General features: G+C 39.4%; 2 non-coding genes across 2 annotated transcripts; one reads left to right on the top strand and one right to left on the bottom strand.

The window, feature by feature from the left end:
* Positions 1-10,709: 10,709 nt before the first annotated feature.
* On the top strand, positions 10,710-10,818 carry LOC148564104 (small nucleolar RNA R71). Its single transcript, XR_015885031.1, has one exon. It is a non-coding gene; the product is annotated as a small nucleolar RNA R71 (small nucleolar RNA).
* Positions 10,819-20,889: 10,071 nt separating this feature from the next.
* Positions 20,890-20,997, bottom strand: LOC148564103 (small nucleolar RNA R71). Its single transcript, XR_015884056.1, has one exon. It is a non-coding gene; the product is annotated as a small nucleolar RNA R71 (small nucleolar RNA).
* Between the last annotated feature and the right edge of the window lie 5,643 nt (positions 20,998-26,640).

The raw sequence follows: 26,640 nt of genomic DNA, 5'->3' as shown, positions 1-26,640 counted from the left end.
TGATGATGTGGGCTTTTCTTGCTTTGGAGTTGAGGAGAAATGGGTTTGGTTGGCCTTGATTCAATTTGGAGAAGAATTGAATTAAAGAGAATTTTAATTGAATTTTGGCCCATGTGAAAATTGCTTGGGGAAGGTATCAGAGGAAAGCTCAGCTCACAAAGTGAGCTGAGCATTGGTGCCTTGGTGCCAAATTTGTTGCGCGTCTTGTGCTCCTGGACCGTGTCAAGCATGCTTGTGCCCATGGGTAGCGCTCTGCTCACTTTTGTGAGCTGAGCCCAATATGAGGCCAAGAAACAAGGAAAGGAAAGACCAAGCTCAGCTCACAAAGTGAGCATTATCAAGAGCACAACACTCTTTAAGTGAGCGCTACTTTGCCTTGGAGTGAGGTTCCAGCTTCGAGCCTTGGTGGAAGCATTTGCTGATTTTTTTGCTTGTTTTTGGCCCTTAAAGATGCATTTCATTCGTGCCTCTATTTCATGCCAAATATAGGTTGCCATACATCGTTGGAAAGCTCTGAATGTCAGCTTTCCAACGCAACTAGAAGCACATCAATCGGACATCTGTAGCTCAAGTTATAGCCCTTGGAAGGAGGCATGGTCATGCTGTGAGAGCCCAGATTTTAACTTAGCCAAAATTTTGCTTTCCAAGCTCATTTTGCACTCTTGTAGCGCTCAGCTCTCCAAGTGAGCTGAGCTTTGTGCTGATTGCCTATTTTCCTTTTATTTGGTCATGGGCCATGCTTTTAAAAGCGTGGCCTAAGGCTCCAAAGTGTACTCCAACTTCAAAGTGTTCCCCAAAGTTCTTTTTTTTCCTTTTTAGCTTATTTTGTGCTTCTTTGCTTCTCTTTCTTCTTATTTCCTACATGATTTATAAAATTAAAAGATCAAAGAAATATACCAATTAAGTACAAAAGCATCTAATATTTAAGCACAAATCATTAATTTCTTGTATGAAAAAGCATAGAAAAACATGACATGGTGACATGTCATCAAAAAGCTTGCCATCTTCCAGTTGAAATCGAACACAGAGCCTTCTGGGCAGTTAAAGAGTGCAACATGAAAATTGAGAAAGCTGGAACTGAAAGAAAGTTGCAACTACAGGAACTGGAGAACCTTCGCCTAGAAGCTTATGAGAACTCTAGAATATACAAGGAAAAGATGAAAGCTGTGCATGATCAAAACATCAAGAAGAGAGAGTTCCAACCTGGATATTTTGTTCTCCTTTACAAATCTCGACTGAGGCTCATGCCCGGTAAGTTGAGATCAAAATGGGAAGGTCCATACAGAGTAGAGAAGGCTGAACCGTACGGAGTTTATCACCTAAGCCATCCTTCAAGTTCTGAACTTATTAAGGTTAATGGACACCGCCTAAAGCTGTACCATGGTGAGAAGGTGCAGAAAAATAAGGAGCTTGAGATCTTCCACTTGGAAGATCCCCACATAGCAGCAGATTGAGCTAGTGGAGCGTCCAACTTTCGGACGTAAAAGCAAAGTGCTTGATGGGAGACAACCCACCGCGGTATGATCGTTCTTTTCTTCACTTTAAGTTTTTCTTCTTTAATAACTCTTCTCTTTATTAGTGCTTTCGTGCTCTTTCAATTACATGTCTTTATCTTTCCTTAAAAGAAAAAAAAAAATTTTCGCCGCGCGACGCGATCGCATCAGCGACGCGTTCGCGTGGCAGGAGGGGTAAAGAAAAATAAAAATGAACAGAAAGTTATGCAGGAGGAGCGCTGGAGTCGTGCCAATGGCACAAATTACTCCACGTGACCGCGTCGCATGGAAATCATGGCCTCCCACGCGACCGCGTGCCTCACGCGGCCGCGTGCCCTGCATTTTCGACGTAAAAGGGTGCACAATGCTGTATTGTGCGAGAGTGGTGCTGGATTGGTGCTGGAAGCACAATCCTTGTCACGTGACCGCGTCGCCGACGCGGCCGCATCAATTATTTTCTGACGCACACTCACGCGATCGCATAACCCACGCGATCGCGTCACCCAATTTTGGCAATTAAAATGAATCGAACAGAGAGTTGTGCTGGAGCGAGGCTGCACTCGCACCAGCAGCGCAACATAGGGCACGCGACCGCGGGACTGACGCGATCGCGTCCCCTTCCCTGCCGTGCCCCCATGCGAACGCATGCCCCAGGCGGCCGCGTCGCATGCGCCGCACAGCTAAACCCCAATTGCCAAATTATCTTATCTTTCTTTCCTCCAAATCCTAATTTTCCTTTTTCCTTCTTTCTTCTTTCCCCCTTCTCCTTTCTATCTCACTCTCTCTCTCTCTCTCTCTCCTCCATTAACAAGGTTTCACTTTCTTCTTCCTTTTTCTCTTTTCTATCATTCTTATTATATTATGTATATATTATTATTTTCTTTTTCTTTTCTTTTTCTTTTCAAACTTTTATTTTCTTTCTTCTTCTTTTCCTTTTTTACATGGTGTTAGAAATTTTTTGAGTCATTATCCCTCATTATATGCTTGTGACTTGTTACAATTTATTTGACAATTATTATTATTTTTTTAGGGGATTGCTTGCACGTTCAATTTCATACTTTTTACATCTTGTTTAACATGCATGCTATGTGTTTGTGAAAAAGCCCATGTGGCATTATGCACTTCTCTATGTTCCTATACTATTCAATGCTTGCTTTTCACAACTTTCCCCTATTATTTTATTAATTGAACTCAATTGTCAATACAAACGTGATGGTTTGTTACAAAGTAATGCTTGGTCTATGCTACTCATGCCCTTTACCAGCATGCCAATAAACACCTTGCATTCACTTGTCTTTTTATGCACTAGCTATTTTCCATTGATGGCTTTTCATATGTACTCGAGAGCATGTGTTAATGTCATCTACATTTTACTGTGCATCATTCACCCTATTTTCCGTTTCCTTCCTTGCTGTATCTCTCTTTGCATTTAATTTTCTTTCTCTTCCCTTCTTTCAGGATGGCCACCAAGAAAGGAATGGAGAAAGCAACTTCCAGATCACCAGCAAGAAGGGGAACTAAAAGAGCATTAGTGGCAGAGCCTTCTTCAACCGCTGTCAAGCCCTCAACAAAACGAGTCAAGAGGATAATAAAGGTTGACGAAAAGGAGAAAGCCTTTCCAGCAAAGGACGTTGGGCGATTTTCCAATCGCTACTGTGAGCAGATGTTCCCCATCCTGGCAGAAAGGAACTATAACAATGAATACCTTCTTATCCTCCCGTCCAATATTGCCACCTTCGTTGAGCCACAAATTGAGCAAAGACAATGGGGTTTCCTACGGAAACAGCCAAGGCAGGTCAATCTTTCTTGGGTAGTTGAGTTCTACTCCAACTTCTACATGCCGACCCTGTAGTCTGTTTATGTCCGGCAGAAGCAAGTCCCCATCACTGAAGAAGCCATTCAGCAAGTTCTGAGTCTTCCCCCTATTCCTGCAGGAATGGACGCTTTTCAAGAAGCCACCCTTCAGCGCCAGAGATACCAATTTGACTGGGACTCCATTCTCGGAGTCATCGCTTTACCTGGCAGCCGTTGGATCTACGGATACCACCGTTCCCGCCCTAAGAGAATCTTGGCTTCCGCACTTACCTTGGAGGCTCGCGTATGGGCACAGATCATGTCCCATTACGTCTTTCTGAGCACTCATGAGTCCTCATTCACTGCAGACATGGCTGTTCTACTATGGTGCATCCTTACAGACCAACCTCTGAATCTTTCAAGACACATCCGAAATGCTATGGAGCATGTACAAATCGTGGGCAACCTACTTTTTCCCGTCTTGGTCTCAGATCTTATCTCAGCAGCCGGAGTCTCCTACAGAGCTAGGCACACCAAAGCCATGGTTCCACGGGATGATCAATATGTCCCTCACGGGAAATACCTCAGACTTTCAGCAGCCACTACAAGCCAGCCTATTGAGCTAGTTGAAGATATTCCTTCTTCAACACCACAAGCATCTACAACCGAGAAATTGCTCCAGCAGATACTTGAAAAATTGGATCGGCATGAACTGAAAGCTAAGATGAGAGAGCGTCGTAACGAGCGCCGATTCAAACACCTCAAGGAGCTACTCAAGGGACGCTTCAGAGACTCAGACACCCCGGACTCCACTTTCTTTACCAGCACCGGGAGCCATGATGATCCCGACTGTGGAGATACTGCCACCAGCCCACCCCTGTTCCTGACAGATGGCACCGAGGACGGTGCAAAGCCTTAAGTGTCGGGAGGTCGGTCAGTACCTGACTTCCGGAGGTAAATTCTCTTCTCTGGCACCAATAATTAGGATATTTTAGTTAGATTTTCTTTCTTTTATAGAATAGAATAAACTGCATAGGTTAGAATAGTTGCATGCATATTCTACTTGACTGAAAAGACAATAAGTTTCTTTTAAAAATCTATCTTTGGAACAAAATTTCACTAATTTTTCAAAATTTTTATGATAAATCTTCTTGAGTTGTATTTGGAACATGATGTTTGAGCTAAAGAACACACAACCTATGAAAGATTTGAGCCTTTATGTATGGTTACATTATTTAACCATAATCATTTTATTCTTGTGTGTTTACTTCTCTATGATTGTAATCTATATTTTGTTTTATCTTATAAGTCCAATATTTATTATATTTACACGCTTACACATGATTGAGGCCATTAGTTGTTTAAACTCACTTATCCAAATCAAGCCTACCCTTTTCAATTACCCTTGTTAACCACTTTGAGCCTTTGAAACCCCATTTGTTCTATATTTTACCACATTACTAACCTTAAGCTGAAAAATAATTATATATCCCAAATTGAATCTTTGGTTAGCCTAAGATAGAATTGTGTGTGCTAGTTAAGTATGGGAAATTGTAGGAACAAAAGTTGTTGAGGAAATGTGTCATGAAAATTTAAAGGGAATTTGGATACCTACTCATGTGAAGATATGAGAATGAAAAATCTATGTGCATTGATAAGCTTTATTTATTTAAAAAAAAATAAAAATCAATAAATAAGGGGACAAAATTACCCCAATGTTAAATTCAGAATTCAAAGATCAATGCACATATGATAGAATTAAAATACAAAGTTGAAACATGAGTGTGGGTTGAAAAAGGGAATTATGGGTAGCTAAGCATGAATTTAAAAGTATATAGAATATATGTATATTAGGTGAGAGCTTAGGTTAATTAAAGATTCAATTTATAAAGCTCACTCAGCCATATGTATATCCTTACCTACACCTTGGCCCCATTACAACCCTGAAAAGACCTCACGATGTTTGCATTGGTATATTAACTGTTGTTGATTGGTTAAGAGAAAAAACAAAAGTTAGAAAACATGACTAGAAAAGAATTGAGTGATTACCCTATACACTAGAGATTAGAGCGTACATACATTATCAGTGAGGGTTCAATGCTTGAATTTTCATGTTTCCTGCCTTCATAAGCTATCTTCTTGCACTTTTATCAGTTTTATTGTATAATGATAGAATTAGTGGAATTTGATTTGTAACTGTTTTGGAAGGCTTATTTACTTTTGATCAAGTGGACAATAATCATATAGTTGCATTTATTTATATACGTAGGATTGCATTGCATTTCATGAGTTTCTGCATGTTCATACTTATTTCCTTGTCTCCTTCAATTTAGCATGAGGACATGCTAATGTTTAAGTGTGGGGAGGTTGATAAACCACTATTTTATGGTTTATATTGTGTTTAATTGTGTGGTTTTGTCATGATCCTTGCCCACTTATTCATCAATTTAGCATGCATTTAGATTTCCTTCCTAAATTCAGTACATGTTTGAAAATTGCTTCCTAGAGACTTTAATTATTTACTTTTAATTCTCCTTTATTCCATTCGATGCCGTGATCTGTGTGTCAAGTGTTTCAGGCCTTATAGGGCATGAATGAGATGGAGATTGGAGAGGAAGCTAGCAAAAATGGAAGGAACACAAGAATTTGAGGAGATAACCAGCGAGAAGTGACGCGGTCGCATGGCTCACGCGACCGTGCGAAGGAGCGCAAATCGCAGCGATGCGGCCGCATGGCTTGCGCGGCCGCGCGGATTGGAAAGCGCAAGCGACGCGGTAGCGTGGATGACGCGAACGCGTGGAGAGGAAAAAAGCGCAAGCGACGTGTCCGCATGGACGACGCGATCGCGTGACATGTGCGATCTGCATAATCTGCAGAATTCGATGGGGGCGATTTTGGACCTTATTTCGGCCTAGTTTTCAGCCCAGAACAGCAGACTAGAGTCAGAGAATATGCAGAAACAAGAGACATTCATTCAGTAGTTTTAGATCTAGTTTTTTCACTCTCTTAGGTTTTTCTCTCTAGTTTTTAGGATTTTAATTTTCAATTGATCTTAGCATTGGAACATTGGGAAGAGTTATTTCTTCATCAAGACTTCATCACTCTAGTTTGTTCTCTTCACTTGGTTTTATTCTTCCATGTTCTTTGTTATGTTCAATTTTGTCATTCAGATACTTTTATGATTAATTAATGCAAGGATTATTTCTCTTTAATTTAATTTTAATTCCAATAATCATGTCTTCTTTTAATTCCCTTTTATGTGCCATGGATTCTTTATTTACAATGCGTGAGTAGTTTCATTACTTGATAGGGAGTTGATTAAAAGGAATTCTTGAGTTGGAAGGATTGAAGGAGAAATTTATAGTTGGGTTAAATGTTGGATTGCTATCCTGTCACCAACGCCAATCCCTTTGAACTAAGTGGGTTGTAACTCGTGAATAGATCTGGCAGTCCAACTTGTTTGACTTTCCCTTACCTAGTAAAGGATAACCAAACAGAGTAACCGTTAATTATAAATCAATCTTAAAAATCACTCCATCAATGATAGAGATTCTAACTAATCAATTCCCAGTCAAGCTTTTATTTATATTGTTTAAAATTCATGAATTTAAATCCCAACTTACTTAGCTCAACTTCTTGGAACATCTGATTAATAAAACAGCACACTTTTCTGCAACTCGTTGGGAGACGACCTGGGACTTAAAATTCCCAGTAATTTTAATTTAAACTCTTTGTGACATATTTCTAAATTGATAGGCAGATTTTCGGTGAGTTAAGAACTATACTTGCAATGTAACCATTTTGATAAATTTTTAATTCACCAGCTTCTGCTTCCCATCAATGATGCAATGGATCATGATGGCTCGGTCTATGGTTACTTTGGACCGGTTGCTAGTAGGGATGATAGAGCGTTGAATGAATTCCAACCATCCTTTAGCTATGGGCTTGAGGTCAGGCCTTCTTAGTTGGATAGGCTTTCCTTGGGAATTCCTTTTCCACTATGCTTCTTTCACACAGATGTCTAAGAGCACTTGATCCAACCTCTGATCAAAGTTGACTCTTTTTGAGTAAGGATGTGGGTCTCCTTAAATTAAAGGCAAGTTGAACGCCAACCTCACACTTTCCGGGCTAAAATCTAAGATTCTTCCTCAGACCATGGTGTTCCAATTCTTAGGATGAGGGTTCACAATATTGTCATGGTTTTTTGTGACCCATGCATTAGTATAGAACTCTTGTTCCAGTAAGATCCCAACCTCTTGGATGGGATTGGTTAGGACTTCCCAACCTCTTCTCTGGATTTCATGTCGGATCTCTGGGTACTCATTGTTCTTAAGCTTAAAAGGGACCTAAGGGATCACCTTTTTCTTTGCCACCACTTCATAGAAGTAGTCTTGGTGGGCTTTGGGGATGAATCTCTCCATCTCCCAAGATTCAGAGGTGGCAGCTACGGCCTTTCCTTTCCTCTTTCTAGAGGGTTCTCCGACCTTAAGTGCCATAAGTAGTAATGGAAAGCAAAAAGCAAGGCTTTTCCAACACCAAACTTAAAACCTTGCTTGTCCTCGAGCAAAAATAAACAAAAGAGAAGAATGGAGTAGAAGAAGAAGAAAATAGATGGAGATGGAAGGATAAGAGAAATTCAGCCAAGTGAGGGTGAAAGGTATATGAGTAGTGTGTGAGATAAGTAATATATAGAGGGGTATTCATAGGGATGTTTGGTTAGGGTTTCGAAAGAATGGGGGGGAATATGGGTAGGAAAATTTGAATTTTAGTGGGTGTGGTTGGTGGAAGTTATGATGGTTTTGGGGAAGAGGTATGGATGTGATTGGTTGAGGGTTTATAGGGTAGAGTATGTGGGAAAGTGTGAAAAGAAGAGAGAAGAAGGTGAGGTAGGTGAAGATGCTATGGGACCCACTGATCCTGAGAGGCTAGGGAATTCAAATTTCCTGCCCCTCTTATGGGTGTTGAATGCCCAGCTTATGCTCCATAGCTGGCATTCAACGCCAGCTTCCTGCTCCATTCAGGGCGTTGAACGCCCAAGAGGGACCTCCTTTCTGGTGTTCAATGCCAGGTCTTCTGTCTCTGTTGGGTGTTGAATGCCCAGCCTCTGCTCTAGGGCTGGCGTTCAACGCCAGTAATGTTACCCTTTGTGGGCGTTGAACACCCACTCTTGCCTTATTGTCTGGCATTCAACGCCAGCAAAACATATACTATAGGTTATTCTGTTTCCACTTCTGAACGTTTCTGTCTCTGTTCTGACTAATTCACATGATCATGAACCTAAAGAAAATAATTAAAAAAAATTCAAAGAGAAGCATAAATAATAACTATGGTTAGGTTGCCTCCCAACAAGCGCTTCTTTAATGTCACTAGTTTGACGGTTAGCTCCTTACGGAGATTGATATGGGCTCAGACTTTCACCTCTTACAGTGAACTTTCTTCCTGTCTTCTCATGAATGAGCTCCACATACTCTAGAGATAAGACACGACTCACTGTATGTGGTATGACTAGTTTCTTGGTGAAGACAACTCTCATGCCAGGTGAGAGGCCTTCTATGGGGATCTTTTGTCCCTCTAGCCTTTAGATACTTTCTTCTTAGTACCTTTGTTTTCAATGCTTGTTGATGGCTGCCCAACAAAAACTTAGAATTGGTGTCTGGGGGCTTAGTAAAGCTCTGCACTGAAAGATATGGTTGGAACACTAAGTGTTACACAGTTATCTCTCTTTTCTCAGAGGGAGAGTTGGGGTGAGGCATCTTGAATAAGATGTGCTTCTCCCTTAGTTGTAAAATCAATTCTCCCTTTGCTACATCAATGATAGCATTAGCAGTGGCTAGGAAAGGTCTTCCAAGGATGATGGATTCATCCTCATCTTCCCCAGTATCTAAGGTTATGAAGTTTTTAGGGATGTAAAGGTCTTCAACCTTTACTAAGACATCCTCTACAAGGCCATATGCTCTTTTTATTGACTTGTCTGCCATCTCTAGTGAGATGTTTGCAGCTTGTACCTCAAAGATGCCAAACTACTCTATCACAGAGAGTGGCATGAGGTTTATACTTGACCCTAAGTCACACAGAGCCTTCTCAAAGGTCATGGTGCCATTGGTGCAAGGAATTAGGAAGCTTCTGGGATCCGAAAGCTTTTGAGGAAGCCTCTGCTAAACCAAAGCATTGAGTTCTTTGGTAAGTACTGGAGGTTCTTCCTCCAATGTCTTTACTCTAAGTAACTTGGCATTTAGCTTTATGAGAGTTCCTAGGTACCGAGAAACTTTCTCTTTCCTAGTTTCCTCATTCTCATCAGAGGATGAGTATTCATCAAAACTCACGCACTGCAAGAGTGCATGCAAGGGGACCTCTATGGTCTCTACATGAGCTTGGGCTTCCTTTAATTCTTGGATAGGTACTTCATCAGTGGTTGTTCAATACTCAGTAGGAATACCCTTATTGGCGTTGAACTCCATCTCTTGTGGCTTTTTGGGCGTTAAACGCTCAGTGGGGACATCTTCACTAGCGTTCAACGCCAGCTTCTCTGACATTTTGGGCATTGAACGCCCAGTAAGGTCCTTCTTACTGGCGTTCAATGCCATTAAAGGTGTAGCATTGGGAGTTGAATGCCCATTAGGGAGCTCATCATTGGCGTTCAACACCAGATTACTCCCTTTAAATTTGGTCTCTGCTTCAGTAGTGATGGCCTTGCACTCTTCTCTTGGGTTTATTTCAATGCTACAAGGAAGAGTGTTAGGAGGAGTCTCAGAGATTCTCTTACTCGGTTGACCAACTTGTACCTCCAAATTTTTTATGGAGGACTTTGTTTCAGTTATGAAACTATGAGTGGTCTTAGAGAGGTTGGAGACTATAGTGACTAAGTCAGAAAGGCTCTGCTTAAGAGTCTCCATACGTTCCTGAGAAGATGGGAATAGTGGCTTGTTCTTGAACTTGTTCTAGTTTTTTCCACCTTGTTTATTATTGAAGCCCTGCTGAGGCTTCTGTTGATCCGTCCATGAAAGGTTAGGATGAATCCTCCATGAAGGGTTGTAAGTGTTTCCATAGGGTTCTCCCATGTAATTCACCTCCTCTATCATGGGTTGTTCAGGATCATAAATTTCTTGGGTGCTGCCAGTTGCAGCTTGCATTCCAATCAAATGCTGAGAGATCATATTGACATGTTGGGTCAAGATCTTGTTCTGAGCCAATATGGCATTTAAAGTGTCTACTTCAAGAACTTCTTTTTCTGAGCTACCCCATTATTCACAGTGTTTCTCTCAGAAGTTTACATGAATTGGTTGTTTGCAACCATCTCAATGAGTTCTTTTGCTTCTGCAGGCATTTTCTTCAAGTGGAGTGATCCACCTGCAGAGCTGTCCAATGATATTTTGGACATCTCAGAGAGACCATCATAAAAGATTCCTAAGATAGACCATTCTGAGAGCATGTCAGAAGGACATCTCCTGATCAGTTGATTGTATCTTTCCCAAGCTTCATAGAGGGATTCACCTTCTTTTTGTCTGAAGGTTTGAACTTCCATTCTGATTTTGCTCATCTTCTAAGGTGGAAAGAACTTGGCCAAGAAAATATTGACCAATTTTTTCCAAGAGTCTAGGCTTTCTTTAAATTGAGAGTCCAACCATATCTTAGCTTTGTCTCTAACCACAAAGGGAAAGATCATAAGTCTGTAGACCTTAGGATCCACTCCGTTGGTCTTAACAGTGTCACAGATTTGCAAAAATTCTGATAGAAACTGATGTGGATCTTCCAGTGGAAGTCTATGGAATTTGCAATTCTGTTGTATTAGAGAGACCAATTGAGGCTTAAGCTCAAAGTTATTTACTCCAATGTCAGGTATGAAAATACTTCTTCCATCGAAATCAGAAGTTGGTATGGTGTAGTCACCAAGAACCTTTCTTGCATCTCCTTCATTGTTAGGCTCGGCTACCATGCTTTTAACTTCTTGTTCGAAAATCTTTGTGAGATTTCTTTCGGAGTGTTGTGCTCTAGCTTGTTGCAAACGCTTCTTTAAGGTCATCTCAGGTTCATGATCAAGATTAAAGAGAGGTTCTTTATCTCTGTTCCTGCTCATAAACAAGAAAAAGAAAACAAGAGAGAAGAAGAATGAGAGCTCTATGTTCAAGAACAGAGGACTCCCTGTGAGATGTGAAAAAAAAAGAAGAATGATGATATGAAAAAGAGAAAAAGAATTCGAATAAAAGAGAAGAAGAATTCGAAAATTAGAAGCAAAAAGAGAAAATATTTTTGTTTTTATTTATTTATTAATTAAATCCGAAAATAAAAACTAATTAACTAAAAAGATTTGAAAACTAAATAATGAATTTCGAAAAAGAAGTGAGAGAAATAGAGAAGATATTTTCAAAAATTAGAAGAGAGAAGAATTAGTTAGGAAGTTTTGAAAAAGAAGAAAGAGAAAACAAGTAACTAATTAAGAAAGATTTGAAATTAAGATAAGATAGAAGATTTGAAAAAGATTTGATTTTAAAAAATGAAATTAGAAAATATAAGATAAGAATTTGAAAAGATTTGAAAAAGATTTAAAAGAGAGATAAGATTTGAAATTTGATTTTTGAAAAAGATTTTTTTGAAATTTGAAATTTGAAATTTAAAACTTTAAATTTTGAAATTGAATTTTAAAATTTGAATTTGAAATAAGATAAGATAAGATTTTGAATTTTTAAAGAAAGATAAAAAGATACGATAGCAAATTGAAAAAGATATGTTTTTTTGAAAAGATTTGATTTTGAAAAGATTTGAATTTGAACTTTAAAACCAACATAGGATAAGATAATGATTTTGAAATTAAAATTTGAAATCTTTTTGATATTTTCGAAAATTAAGATAAAAAAGACAGAAAAGATATTTTTTTATTTTTTTGAATTAATGAAGAAAGAGAAAAACAACTAAATGACACCAAACTTAAAATTTTTAGATCTAAAGACACTAGAATTCGAAAATTTTAAAGCAAAACACCTAAAGACACCAAACTTAAAATTTTAAAAATCAAAACAAGAAGGAAACAAGAGCAACTTGAAGACCAAGAAGAACACAAGGAACAAGATTTTGAAAATTTAAAGAAATAAAGAACACACACAAGATACCAAACTTAAGATTTGACACAAGACTCCAACAAAAGACCCTATTTTTTTTAAATTTTTTTGGAAACGACTCAAGGAAGTTCGAACTCTAACAAGAACAAGAACAAAAGACTCAAACAAAAGATAAAGATAAATAAAGAAAAGAAAAGATTTTTGAAAATTTTTTTATTTTTTTTGTTTTTCAAAAAAAGAAAAATAAAAGACTCAAACAAAATTAAAAAGTACATAATCTAAGCAACAAGATAATCCGTTTGTTTGTTTAAACTTGAACAATCCCCGGCAACGGCGCCAAAAACTTGGAGCGCGGATTCCCATACTCCGCACAACTGAACCAACAAGTGCACTGGGTCGTCCATGTACTACCTGAGGTGAGTCAGGGTCGATCCCACGAGGATTGTCAGCTTGGATTAAACAGTGGTTATCTTGTAAATATTAGTTAGGCGGAGAGAAAAGTTGTTTAAGCGCATAAAAGTAAAATAAAGATAACGTTACTCGATGGTTTTGAATCTAATGATAAGAAGATGGTTAAGGCTTCGAAGATGCTTTATTCTTCTGGATCAATACTTTCTTACTATCTACTCCAACTGTGAATGATTTCTTCTATTGCAGGCTGTTTGTGATTGATGAGCGGATATTTTATACGCTTTTTGGCATCATTTTCATGTAGTTTTTAGTATGTTTTATTTAGTTTTTATTAAGTTTTTATAGATTTTAGTGTTAAATTCACATTTTTGGATTCTACTATGAGTTTTTGTGTTTTTGTGCAATTTTAGGTATTTTTTCGCTGAAATTGAGGAGCTGGAGCAAAAGTCTAATTTAGAGACAGAGAAAGCACTACAGATGCTGTCTGGATCTGACCTCCTTGCACTCGGAAGAGCTTTTCTAGAGCAACAGAAGTCCAAATGGAGTGTTCTCAAAAGCTATGGAAAGCGGACTTCTAGAGCATTCCAGAAATTTATAATAGTCCATACTTTGCTTCAGATCCCCTTCCAGGCGTCCAGCGCCTAAAGAGTAGAGACCAGCGTCCAAATGCCCAGAGAGGACCCCCTAGCCAGCGCTCAATGCCTTAGAGGCCTCCTAGCACGTGGATCTCATCAAAGCTCAGCCCAAACACTCACCAAGTGGGCCCTAGAAGTGGATTTTAGCACTAAATAGACTATTTTACCCTTACTAGTCATCTGTTTAGTATTTAAGACTTATTTTACATCTCTCATAGGGGGAGATGCATACTTTACACCTTATTTTTGTTTACCACATCGTATTTCCTTTCAATATGTGTTTCTAAACCTCCTGGGTTGAGGGGAGGAGCCTTGCTGAGTCCTATGAATTAATAAAAGTATTACTATTTCTCATCAATCCGTGTTTGATTTAATTCTAAGATGTATACTCGTTCTTCAACATGGTGAATAGGATGATCCGTGACAATCAGCTCTGTTCATCATACTAAGACCGCATGCCTGACAACCACCAGTGTCTACTTGGGTTCGTGTAAATACGAGCCAGGAAAGCATCGAACCGCCAGCTTGATTATACATCTCTCAGACAGCTAATCCATGACTTTGTTAGGGACTTCTCGAGACACCAGTTCAGCCGATTTTTGGGGAGATTAGGGTCTCTGTGGTAAAGGCTAGAACCCAAAGATGTAGCATTCTCTGATCTGGAAGATCCGACCTTGTTTGTGGTGTTTTGAGTAGGATCATTAAGGAGAATAGACTGTAAGAGCTTCACCCTCAATCAGACTAGATGCGCACTAACCCTGGTGTTCAAATCTGGAAGAGATTGGCGACCGCGGCCATACGGCATTGATCACATATAGCCTGCCATAGAAGAAATCATTCACAAGTAAAAGAGACAGTAATACCAGAGTTAATTCAGAAAGACAAAGCAACTCCAATCCTTAACCATTCTCTTATTATTATTCACATTCCAATTCACAAAATATTTTATACACTATTCCTTTAATGCGATTTAGCCTCAATCCAACAACTCTTCTATCTGCCTGACTAAGACATGCAAGATAACCATAGCTTGCTTCAAATAACATTCCTCGTGGGATCGACCCTGATTCACTCAGGTAGTACTTGGACGACCCAGTGCACTTGCTGGTATAGCTGCACGGATGTGGGGATTCATGCAGCAGTGATCAATGCCGGGTTGACAGCCACCAATCTTCGTCTAGGCTGAACAGTAGGTTTAGTGCGCATCCAGTCTGAATGAGGGTGAAGCTCCTGCAGTTCATCCCCTTGGTGATCCTACTCAAAATGCCAGAGACAAGGTCAAATCTTCCGAATAAGAGAATGTGGGGCCTTGGTTCTAGCCTTTGCCACAAAGACCCTAATTTCCCCATGATGACAAGTCATCTTATGCTAGCTTTTCAAGCATTTTTCACTTGTTTCATTAGGTTTTATGCACTTTCTTGCATTGTAAGTAAGTAATTTGGAGTGGAATTGCATGGTTTTGTTGAATCAATCAACCACCCTTTAATTGATACAAAATCATGAGGTTTAAGCTATAATTAATTGATTTTTAAATGAATTTTAAACCTTGTGAATTTGGTGATACTTTGATTGGTTGTTTTGATTATTTGTAGGTGAAGAAAAGAAAAAAAATAAGAAAAGTGTGACCTAAGGAGCGTGCCCAAAGGAAACAAAAAGTGTAGCCAAAGGAAGAGAAAAGTGTGGCACAACACAAGGAGCAAGAGCCCAAAGCTCTTGCCAAGAGCCCAAAGCTCTTGCCAAGAGCCCAAAGCTCTTGCCAAGAGCCTAGAGCTCTTACAAGGAGCGCTACTCCAAGGCCAAAGGCAAAGCAAAGGGAAAGCTCAGCTCTTGCCAAGAACCGAGCGCTACAAGCAAAGGAGGGAGCAAGGCAAAGTTTCAAAACTCAGCTCTTGCCAAGAGCTTTATCGGGCATCCTCCAGGAAAAATTCAAAGAAAAGAGTTTGCTAATGCATGCCACAAGTTTCGAACCCATGACCCAAGGGAAGGGTGTATCGCTACTTTGCAAGAAAAACAAGCCAAAATTGGCTTGTTTGAACTCACCAGGTTTTGAACCAAGGAGCTCTCACTCAAGGCATGTGCTAGTCTTGTTTTCCTTCACAAAAGTTGGGCACTCAATTGCCTCACCAAGGTTTCGAACTTGAGACCTCACCAAAGACAAGGAGCAAGCTCAGCTCTTGCCAAGAGCTGAGCGCTACTTCCCTTGCCACATGAAGCATGCCATGTGCGAGTGTGACACGGTCAGGGAGTGTGATGCGAGCAATTTGGCACGGCAAGGAAGGCTTGGTGCGCAACACATAAGCTACACCAAAGCTCAGTTAGCCCCATGAACCGAGCTTTACCCTGGGAGCAACACATGGGCTGAAATGCAATTGAAGTGGAACAAAGGCAAGGAGTGAACTTCACACCTCCATTACCATATCCACAAAGGTTCAACAAGGAGGCTAAGGACCAACACTTCCCTAAATTTCTTGAAGTCTTCAAGAAATTGGAGATCAACATCCCCCTAGCTGAGGCATTAGAGCAAATACCCCTATATGCCAAGTTTTTAAAGGAGCTTATTAACAAAAAGAGAAGCTGGCATGGGAATTAAACTATATTGCTCACTGAAGAATGCAGTGCATTAATTCAAAAGGGGCTTTCCCCAAAACTTGAGGACCTTGGAAGCTTTTTCCTACCGTGCACCATTGGCAGCCTAAATATCAATAAAGCAATGTGTGATTTAGGGGCGAGTATCAATCTAATGCCCTCTTCTTTTGTGAAAAAGTTGTGCATAGAGGAAGTGAAGGCAATATAAATGTTTCTAGAATTGGTGGACAAGTCAGTGATATGTCCCAGGGGTGTGATTAAAAACCTTCTAGTTAAGGTGGACAAATTCATATTCCCTGCAGATTTTGTGGTCTTAGACTCAGATGAAGAGGGAGGTGACTCCATTATACTGGGAAGGCCATTCTTGGCCACAGCAAGGGCCATTATAGATGTGGAGCAAGGAGAGCTGACCCTCAGAATGCACAATGAAAGCATCACCTTAAATGTCTTTCCAAAAACATAACACTTTGATGAAAAGAGGAACTACATGGAGACTGATAAAGGAGACTTGCAATGGAAGAAGAAAACAAACAAGACAATCGTTGGTTACCTTCCGGAGCAAGAAACAAACGACACAGCAGGGCAGAAAGAGAATGGAAATGTGCAGAAAGATGAAAGAAAACAAGAAGAAATTGAAGTGTTAGCTACTGGGAAGGAAAGCCCAAAGATGCAATCCATTACCAAAAAGGGGGAAGGATCCACATACAGAAAGAAGAAAAGCAAGAAAAGGGTTAAAAAGGGGTGGAAGAATGATGAGCGGATAATTTATACGCTTTTTGACATTGTTTTTAGTATGTTTTTAGTAGGATCTAGTTACTTTTAGGGATGTTTTCATTAGTTTTTATGTTAAATTCACATTTCTGGACTTTACTATGAGTTTGTGTGTTTTTCTGTGATTTTAGGTATTTTCTGGCTGAAATTGAGGGACTTGAGCAGAAATCAGATTCAGAGATTGAAGAAGGACTGCTGATGCTGTTGGATTCTGACCTCCCTGCACTCAAAGTGGATTTTCTGGAGCTACCGAACTTGAAATGGCACGCTTCCAATTTCGTTGGAAAGTTGACATCCAGGGGTTTCCAGCAATATAAAATAGTCCATACTTTACCCAAGAATAGACGACGCAAACTGGCGTTCAACGCCAGCTCTCTGACCAATTCTGGCGTCCAGCGCCAGAAAAGGATCCAAAACCAGGGTTGAACGCCCAAACTGTTACAGAAACTGGCGCTCAACTCCAAGAATGACCTCTACATGTGTAACACTCAAGCTCAGCCCAAACACACACCAAGTGGGCCCCGGAAGAGGATTTATGCATCAATTACTTACTCATGTAAACCCTAGTAGCTAGTTTATTATAAATAGGACATTTTACTAGTCTTTTTGACCATCTTTGGATCCTGGATTGTATTTTGATCCTGTGATCATGTTTTGGGGGCTGGCCATCTCGGCCATGCCTGGACCTTCACTTATGTATTTTCATACGGTAGAGTTTCTACACTCCATAGATTAAGGTGTGGAGCTCTGCTGTTCCTCAAAGATTAATGCAAAGTACTACTGTTTTCTATTCAATTCATCTTATTTCGCTTCTAAGATATCCATTCGCACCCAAGAACGAGATGAAGGTGATGATTATGTGTGACGCTCATCATCATTCTCCCCTATGAACACGTGCCTGACAAACACTTCCGTTCTACATGAAATAAGCTAGAATGAATATCTCTTAGATCTCTTAATCAGAATCTTCGTGGCGTACGCTAGAATGATGGCGGCATTCAAGAGAATCCGGAAAGTCTAAACCTTGTCTGTGGTATTCCGAGTAGGATTCAATGATTGAATGACTGTGACGAGCTTCAAACTCGCGATTATTGGGCGTTAGTGACAGACGCAAAAGGAGGGTGAATCCTATTCCAGCATGATCGAGAACTGACAGATGATTAGCCGTGCTGTGACAGAGCATGTGAGCATATTTGTCACTGAGAAGAGGGGATGTAGCCACTGACAACGGTGATGCCCTTGCATAAAGCCAGCCATGGAAAGGAGTAAGACTGATTGGATGAAGATAGCAGGAAAGCAGAGGTTCAGAGGAACAAAAGCATCTCCATTCGCTTATCTGAAATTCCTACCAATAATTTACATAAGTACCTCTATCCCTATTCTATTATTTAGTATTCGAAAACACCATTATCAATTTATATCTGCCTAACTGAGATTTGTAAGGTGACCATAGCTTGCTTTATACCAACAATTTCCGTGGGATTCGACCCTTACTCACGTAAGGTATTACTTGGACGACCCAGTGCACTTGCTGGTTAGTTGTATCGAAGTTGTGAACCATGGTATTGGCACCATGTTCTTGGCGGCACTGCCAGGGAAAGAAAGAGCCATGAATTTTACATAATCAAAGCGTAATCACGATTACGCGTACCAAGTTGCTCATGTTGCCAGGGATTGTTTGAGCCTGGACATCACAATTTCGTGCACCAAGTTTTTTGCGCCGTTGCCGGGGATTGTTCGAGTTTGGACAACTGACGGTTCATCTTGTTGCTCAGATTAGGTAATTTTCTTTTTGTTTTCTTTTCAAAAAAAAATTTTCAAAATTATTTCAAAATTTTCTCCTTTGTTTTCGAAAAAAAAAATAATAGTATAAAAATGTTTTCAAAAAAATTTTATTCATAATTTTTAAGAATGAATTCTAGTGTTTCATGAATCATGTGAAGCCTGGCTGGCTATAAAGCCATGTCTAAATTTATTTGGACTAAGGCAGCAATTTGTTATCAAGAGCAAGCTAGTTGTTGCTAATCCACCTGCTGTTGTTCCTGATTCACCTGCTGAAGCTTGGCTGGCCATTGGCCATGTCTAGTATTTTGGACCGGAGCTTTCATTGAAAGCTTGGCTGGCTAGTGAGCCATGTCTAATTCCTGGGCTAAAGCTTTAGACTAAGAATGCAAGATTCCTAGAATTCATGTTAAAAATTTTGGAATCCTTATTTTTTCTTTTTCATATAATTTTCGAAAAAATCCAAAAAAATTAGAAAATCATAAAAATCAAAAATATTTTTCTGTTTCTTGTTTGAATCTTGAATCATGTTATAAGTTTGGTGTCAATTGCATGTGCATCTTACATTTTTCGAAAATTCTCATGCATTCATAGTGTTCTTCATGATCTTCAAGTTGTTCTTGGTAAGTCTTCTTGTTTGATCTTTGCATTTGCATGTTTTGTGTCTTTTCTTGTTTTTCATATGCATTCTTGAATTCTTATTGTCTAAGCATTAAAGAATTCTAAGTTTGGTGTCTTGCATGTTTTCTTTGCATTAAAATTTTTTTCAAAATTGTGTCTATGATGTTCATCTTGACATTCATAGTGTTCTTGGAGTTCATCTTGACATTCATAGCATTCTTGCATGCATCACATGTTTTGATCTAAAAATTTCATGCATTGCATCTCTTTAGTGTTTTTCTCTCTCATCATAAAAATTTCAAAAAAAATCAAAAAAAATATCTTTCCCATTTTCTCTCATCAAATTCGAAAATTTAGATTGACTTTTTCAAAAAATTTTTTTTTGTTTCTCATGAGTCAAATCAAATTTTCAATTTGAAAATCTTATCTTTTTCAAAATCTTTTTCAAAAATCAAATCTTTTTCAAAATTCTTAGTTATTTTCGAAAATTCCAAAAATATTTTTCAAAAATCTTTTTCTTATTTTTACACCAAATTTTCGAAAATAACAATAACAATTAATGTTTTGATTCAAAAATTTAAAGTTTGTTACTTACTTGTTAAGAAAGATTCAAACTTTAAGTTCTAGAATCATATCTTGTGATTTCTTATGAATCAAGTCATTAATTGAGATATTAAAAATCAAATATTTTTCAAAACTAATTTCTAAAATATCTTCTTATCTTACCTTTTTCAAAAAGTTGGTTTCAAAATATCTTTTCTAACCTCCTAACTTCTTATCTTTTCAAAATTTGTTTCAACTAACTAACTGACTTTTTGTTTGTTTCTTATCTTTTTCAAAACCACCTAACTAAATCTCTCTCTCTCATTTTCGAAAATATCTTCCCCCTTTTTCAAAATTTCTTTTTAATTTATTAATTATTTTAATTTTTAAATCTTAATTTTCGAAAATTACTAACATTTTTCAAAAATCACTAACTCTTTTTCAAAAATTATTTTCGAAAATTCCTTCTCTCTCATCTTATTCTATTTATTTATTCATCTACTAACATCTCATCTCACATCTCAACCCTCCTCACAGTTGTGTTTCTTCCATTATATTACATTCTTTGTCTCCCCCTCTTCTTCCACTCACAAAGGGATCCCTATACTGTGGTATAAAGGATCCATATTATTATTATTATTTTTTCTGTGCCTTCTTCTTTGTCATATGAGCAGGAGCAAGGACAAGAACATTCTTGTTGAAGCAGATCCAGAACCTGAAAGGACTCTGAAGAGAAAATTAAGAGAAGCTAAAATACAACAATCCAGAGATAATCTTTCAGAAATTTTTGAACAGGAAGAGGAGATGGCAGCCGAAAATAATAATAATGTAAGGAAGATGCTTGGTGACTTTACTGCACCTAATTCCAATTTACATGGAAGAAGCATCTCCATTCCTGCCATTGGAGCAAACAACTTTGAGTTGAAACCTTAATTAGTTTCCCTGATGCAGCAGAACTGCAAGTTTCATGGACTTCCATCTGAAGATCCTTTTCAGTTCTTAACTGAATTCTTGCAGATATGTGATACTGTTAAGACTAATGGAGTAGATCCTGAAGTCTACAGGCTCATGCTTTTCCCTTTTGCTGTAAGAGACAGAGCTAGATTATGGTTGGATTCTCAACCCAAAGACAGCCTGAACTCTTGGGATAAGCTGGTCACGGCTTTCTTAGCCAAGTACTTTCCTCCTCAAAAGTTGAGCAAGCTTAGAGCAGATGTTCAAACCTTCAGACAGAAAGAAGGTGAATCCTTCTATGAAGCTTGGGAAAGATACAAACAGTTGACCAAAAAGTGTCCTTCTGACATGCTTTCAGAATGGACCATCCTGGATATATTCTATGATGGTTTATCTGAGCTATCAAAGATGTCACTGGACACTTCTGCAGGTGGATCCATTCACCTAAAGAAAACGCCTGCAGAAGCTCAAGAACTCATTGACATGGTTGCTAATAACCAGTTCATGTACACTTCTGAAAGGAATCCTGTGAGTAATGGGATGCCTATAAAGAAGGAAGTTCTTGAAGTTGATACTCTGAATGCCATATTGGCTCAGAATAAAATATTGACTCAGCAAGTCAATATGATCTCTCGGAGTCTGCATGGAATGCAAGCTGCATCCAACAGTACTCAAGAGGCTTCTTATGCAGAAGAAGCTTATGATCCTAAGAACCCTGCAATAGCAGAGGTAAATTACTTAGGTGAACCTTATGGAAACACCTATAACTCATCATGGAGAAATCACCCCAATTTCTCATGGAAGGATCAAAAGCCTCAACAAGGCTTTAATAATGGTGGAAGAAACAGGTTTAACAATAATAAACCTTTTCCATCATCCACTCAGCAACAGACAGAGAACTCTGAACAAAATGCTTCTAATTTAGCAAATCTAGTCTCTCATCTATCTAAGGCCACTGTGAGTTTCATGAATGAAACCAGGTCTTCCATTAGAAATTTGGAAGCACAAGTGGGCCAGCTGAGTAAAAGGATCACTGAAATCCCTCCAAGTACTCTCCCAAGCAATACAGAAGAGAATCCAAAAGGAGAGTGCAAGGCCATTGACATAAGCACCATGGCCGAACCTAAAGAGGGAGAGGAAGACGCAAATCCCAAGGAGGAAGACCTCTTGGGACGTCCAGTGATCAATAAGGAGCTTCCCTCTGAGGAACCAAAGGACTCTGAGGCTCATCTAGAGACCATAGAGATTCCATTGAACCTCCTTATGCCCTTCATGAGCTCTTATGAGTATTCCTCTTCTGAAGAGAATGAGGATGTTACTGAAGAGCAAACTGCCAAGTTTCTTGGTGCAATCATGAAGCTGAATGCCAAATTATTTGGTATTGATGCTTGGGAAGTTGAACCTCCCTTGTTCATCAATGAACTAAGTGATCTGGATCAACTGACATTGCCTCAGAAGAGACAGGATCCTGGAAAGTTCATAATACCTTGTACTATAGGCACCATGATCTTTAAGGCTCTGTGTGACCTTGGTTCAGGGATAAACCTCATGCCCCTCTCTGTAATAGAGAAACTGGGAATCTATGGGGTGCAAGCTGCTAAAATCTTATTAGAGATGGCAGACAATTCAAGAAAACAGGCATATGGACAAGTAGAGGACGTATTAGTAAAGGTTGAAGGCCTTTACATCCCTGCTGATTTCATAGTCCTGGATACTGGAAAGGAAGAGGATGAATCCATCATCTTAGGAAGACCTTTCCTGGCCACAGCAAGAGCTGTGATTGATGTTGACAGAGGTGAAATAGTCCTTCAATGGAATGAGGACTCCCTTGTGTTTAAAACTCAAGGATCTCCCTCTGCAACCATGGAGAGGAAGCAGAAAAAGCTTCTCTCAAAGCAGAGTCAATCAAAGCCCCCACAGTCAAACTCTAAGTTAGGTGTTGGAGGCCACAATCAAACTCTAAGTTTGGTGTTGAACTCCCATATCCAAACTCTAAGTTTGGTGTTGGAGAGTCTCAACAAAGCTCTGCACATCTGTGAGGCTCCATGAGAGCCCACTGTCAAGCTATTGACATTAAAGAAGCGCTTGTTAGGAGGCAACCCAATTTTTATTTATCTAACTATATTTTTCTTAATTATATGTCTTTATAGGTTCATGATCATGTGGAGTCACAAAATAAATATAAAAATTGAAAACGGAATCAAAAACAGCAGAAGAAAAATCACACCTTGGAGGAGCATCTGTCTGGCGTTCAGCGCCAGAACAGAGCATGGTTCTGGCGCTGAACGCCCAATATGGGCAGCTTCTGGGCGCTGAACGCCAGAACAGGCATGGTTCTGGCATTCAACGCCAGAAATGGCACACAAATGGGCGTTGAACGCCCAAAATGGGCACCAACCTGGCGCTGAACGCCCAGAGTTGTGTGCAAGGGCATTTTACATGCCTAAATTGGTGTAGGGATGTAAATGCCTTGACACCTAAGGATCTGTGAACCCCAGGATCTGTGGACCCCACAGGATCCCCACCTACCTCAACATCTCTCTTTCCATTCATGATCATCCCTTCTGTTTTCCATTTACCACTCACATCCATACACCCACTACCTTCAAAATTCAACATCTCTCTCCCACCCAATCCCACCCATATGGCCGAATACACACTCCCACCCATCTCCTCCATATCTTCTTCTTATTCTTCTATTCCTTCTTCTTTTGCTCGAGGGCGAGCAACATTCTAAGTTTGGTGTGGTAAAAGCATAGCTTTTTTTGTTTTTTCCATAGCCATTGAGGGCACCTAAGGCCAGAGAAATCTCTAGAAAGAAGAAAGGGAAGACAAAAGCTTCCATCAAGGGTCTATAGCTCAGTGGTAGAACATTTGACAGCAAATCAAGAGATCCCTGAGATACCTCAGGGGATATATTTTCTTCCATACAACTATTGGAAGCAACTAAGGGTGGAACATCAAGAGCACTCCATCATCCTTCATGAAATCAGAGAAGATCTAAAAGCAATGAAAGAGGAGCAACAAAGACAAGGAAGAGACATAGAAGAGCTCAAGGACATCATTGGTTCCTCAAGAAGGAAATGCCACCATCACTAAGGTGGATTCATTCCTTGTTCTTATTTCTTCTGTTTTTCGTTTTCTATGTTATGTGCTTATCTATGTTTGTGTCTTCATTACATGATCATTAGTAGTAGTAACTATGTCTTAAAGTTATGAATGTCCTATGAATCCATCACCTCTCTTAAATGAAAAATGTTTTAATTCAAAAGAACAAGAAGTACATGAGTTTCGAATTCATCCTTGAACTTAGCTTAATTATATTGATGTGGTGACAATGCTTCTTGTTTTCTGAATGTATGCTTGAACAGTGCATATGTCTTTTGAAGTTGTTGTTTAAGAATGTTAAATATGTTGGCTCTTGAAAGAATGATGACTAGGAGACATGTTATTTGATAATCTGAAAAATCATAAAAATGATTCTTAAAGCAAGAAAAAGCAGCAAAGAACAAAGCTTGCAGAAAAAAAATATGCGAAAAAAATTTAGAAAGAAAAAGAAAAAGCAAGCAGAAAAAGCCAATAACCCTTAAAACTAAAAGGCAAGGGAAATAAAAAGGATCCCAAGGCTTTGAGCATCAGTGGATAGGAGGGCCTAAAGGAATAAAATCCTGGTCTAAGCGGCTAAACCAAGCTGTCCCTAACCATGTGCTTGTGGCGTGTAGGTGTCAAGTGAAAACTTGAGACTGAGCGGTTAAAGTCAAGGTCCAAAGAAAAAAAAAGAGTGTGCTTAAGAACCCTGGACACCTCTAATTGGGGACTTTAGCAAAGCTGAGTCACAATCTGAAAAGGTTCACCCAATTATGTGTCTGTGGCATTTATGTATCCGGTGGTAATACTGGAAAACAAAGTGCTTAGGGCCACGGCCAAGACTCATAAAGAAGCTGTGTTCAAGAATCATCATACTGAACTAGGAGAATCAATAACACTATCTGAACTCTGAGTTCCTATAGATGCCAATCATTCTGAACCTCAATGGATAAAGTGAGATGCCAAAACTATTCAAGAGGCAAAAAGCTATAAGTCCCACTCATTTAATTGAAGCTATGTTTCATTGATAGTTTAGAATTTATAGTATATTCTCTTCTTTTTATCCTATCTGATTTTCAGTTGCTTGGGGACAAGCAACAATTTAAGTTTGGTGTTGTGATGAGCGGATAATTTATACGCTTTTTGACATTATTTTTAGTAGGATCTAGTTACTTTTAGGGATGTTTTCATTAGTTTTTATGTTAAATTCACATTTCTGGACTTTAGTATGAGTTTGTGTGTTTTTCTGTGATTTCAGGTATTTTCTGGCTGAAATTGAGGGACTTGAGCAGAAATCAGATTCAGAGGTTGAAGAAGGACTGCTGATGCTGTTGGATTCTGACCTCTCTGCACTCAAAGTGGATTTTCTGGAGCTACAGAACTCGAAATGACGCGCTTCCAATTGCGTTGGAAAGTAGACATCCAGGGCTTTCCAGCAATATATAATAGTTCATACTTTGGCCAAGAATAGATGACGCAAACTGGCGTTCAACGCCAGCTCTCTGTCCAATTCTGGCGTCCAGCGCTAGAAAAGGATCCAAAACCAGAGTTGAACGCCCAAACTGGCACAGAAACTGGCGCTCAACTCCAGGAATGACCTCTACACTTGTAACACTCAAGCTCAGCCCAAACACACACCAAGTGGGCCCCGAAAGTGGATTTATGCATCAATTACTTACTCATGTAAACCCTAGTAGCTAGTTTATTATAAATAGGACATTTTACTAGTCTTTTTGACCATCTTTGGATCCTGGATTGTATTTTGATCCTGTGATCACGTTTTGGGGGCTGGCCATCTCGGCCATGCCTGGACCTTCACTTATGTATTTTCATACGGTAGAGTTTCTACACTCCATAGATTAAGGTGTGGAGCTCTGCTGTTCCTCAAAGATTAATGCAAAGTACTACTGTTTTCTATTCAATTCATCTTATTTCGCTTCTAAGATATCCATTCGCACCCAAGAACGTGATGAAGGTGATGATTATGTGTGACGCTCATCACCATTCTCCCCTATGAACACGTGCCTGACAAACACTTCCGTTCTACATGAAATAAGCTAGAATGAATATCTCTTAGATATCTTAATCATAATCTTCGTGGCGTACGCTAGAATGATGGCGGCATTCAAGAGAATCCGGAAAGTCTAAACCTTGTCTGTGGTATTCCGAGTAGGATTCAATGATTGAATGACTGTGACGAGCTTCAAACTCACGATTGTTGGGCGTTAGTGACAGACGCAAAAGGAGGGTGAATCCTATTCCAGCATGATCGAGAACCGACAGATGATTAGCCGTGCTATGACAGAGCATGTGAGCATATTTTTCACTGAGAGGAGGGGATGTAGCCACTGACAACGGTGATGCCCTTGCATAAAGCCAGCCATGGAAAGGAGTAAGACTGATTGGATGAAGATAGCAGGAAAGCAGAGGTTCAGAGGAACAAAAGCATCTCCATTCGCTTATCTGAAATTCCTACCAATAATTTACATAAGTACCTCTATCCCTATTCTATTATTTAGTATTCGAAAACACCATTATCAATTTATATCTGCCTAACTGAGATTTGCAAGGTGACCATAGCTTTCTTCATACCAACAATCTCCGTGGGATTTGACCCTTACTCACGTAAGGTATTACTTGGACGACCCAGTACACTTGCTGGTTAGTTGTATCGAAGTTGTGAACCATGGTATTGGCACCATGTTCTTGGCGCCACTGCCAGGGAAAGAAAGAGCCATAAATTTTACATAATCAAAGTGTAATCACGATTACGCGTACCAAGTTGCTCATGTTGCCAGGGATTGTTTGAGCCTGGACATCACAATTTCGTGCACCAAAGAACAAAAAGATCCCAACTGAGGGATTCCAAAAAGGGGATAAAGTGCAGTTAATCTACCAACAACTGGGGGC

Source organism: Arachis ipaensis, chromosome B5 (genome assembly GCF_059453495.1).
Source record: "Arachis ipaensis isolate K30076 ecotype BB chromosome B5, ASM5945349v1, whole genome shotgun sequence".
Lineage (NCBI taxonomy): Eukaryota > Viridiplantae > Streptophyta > Magnoliopsida > Fabales > Fabaceae > Arachis > Arachis ipaensis.
The sequence above is the reverse complement of the archived record's forward strand: the minus strand, read 5'-3'. Positions and strand labels throughout refer to the sequence as shown.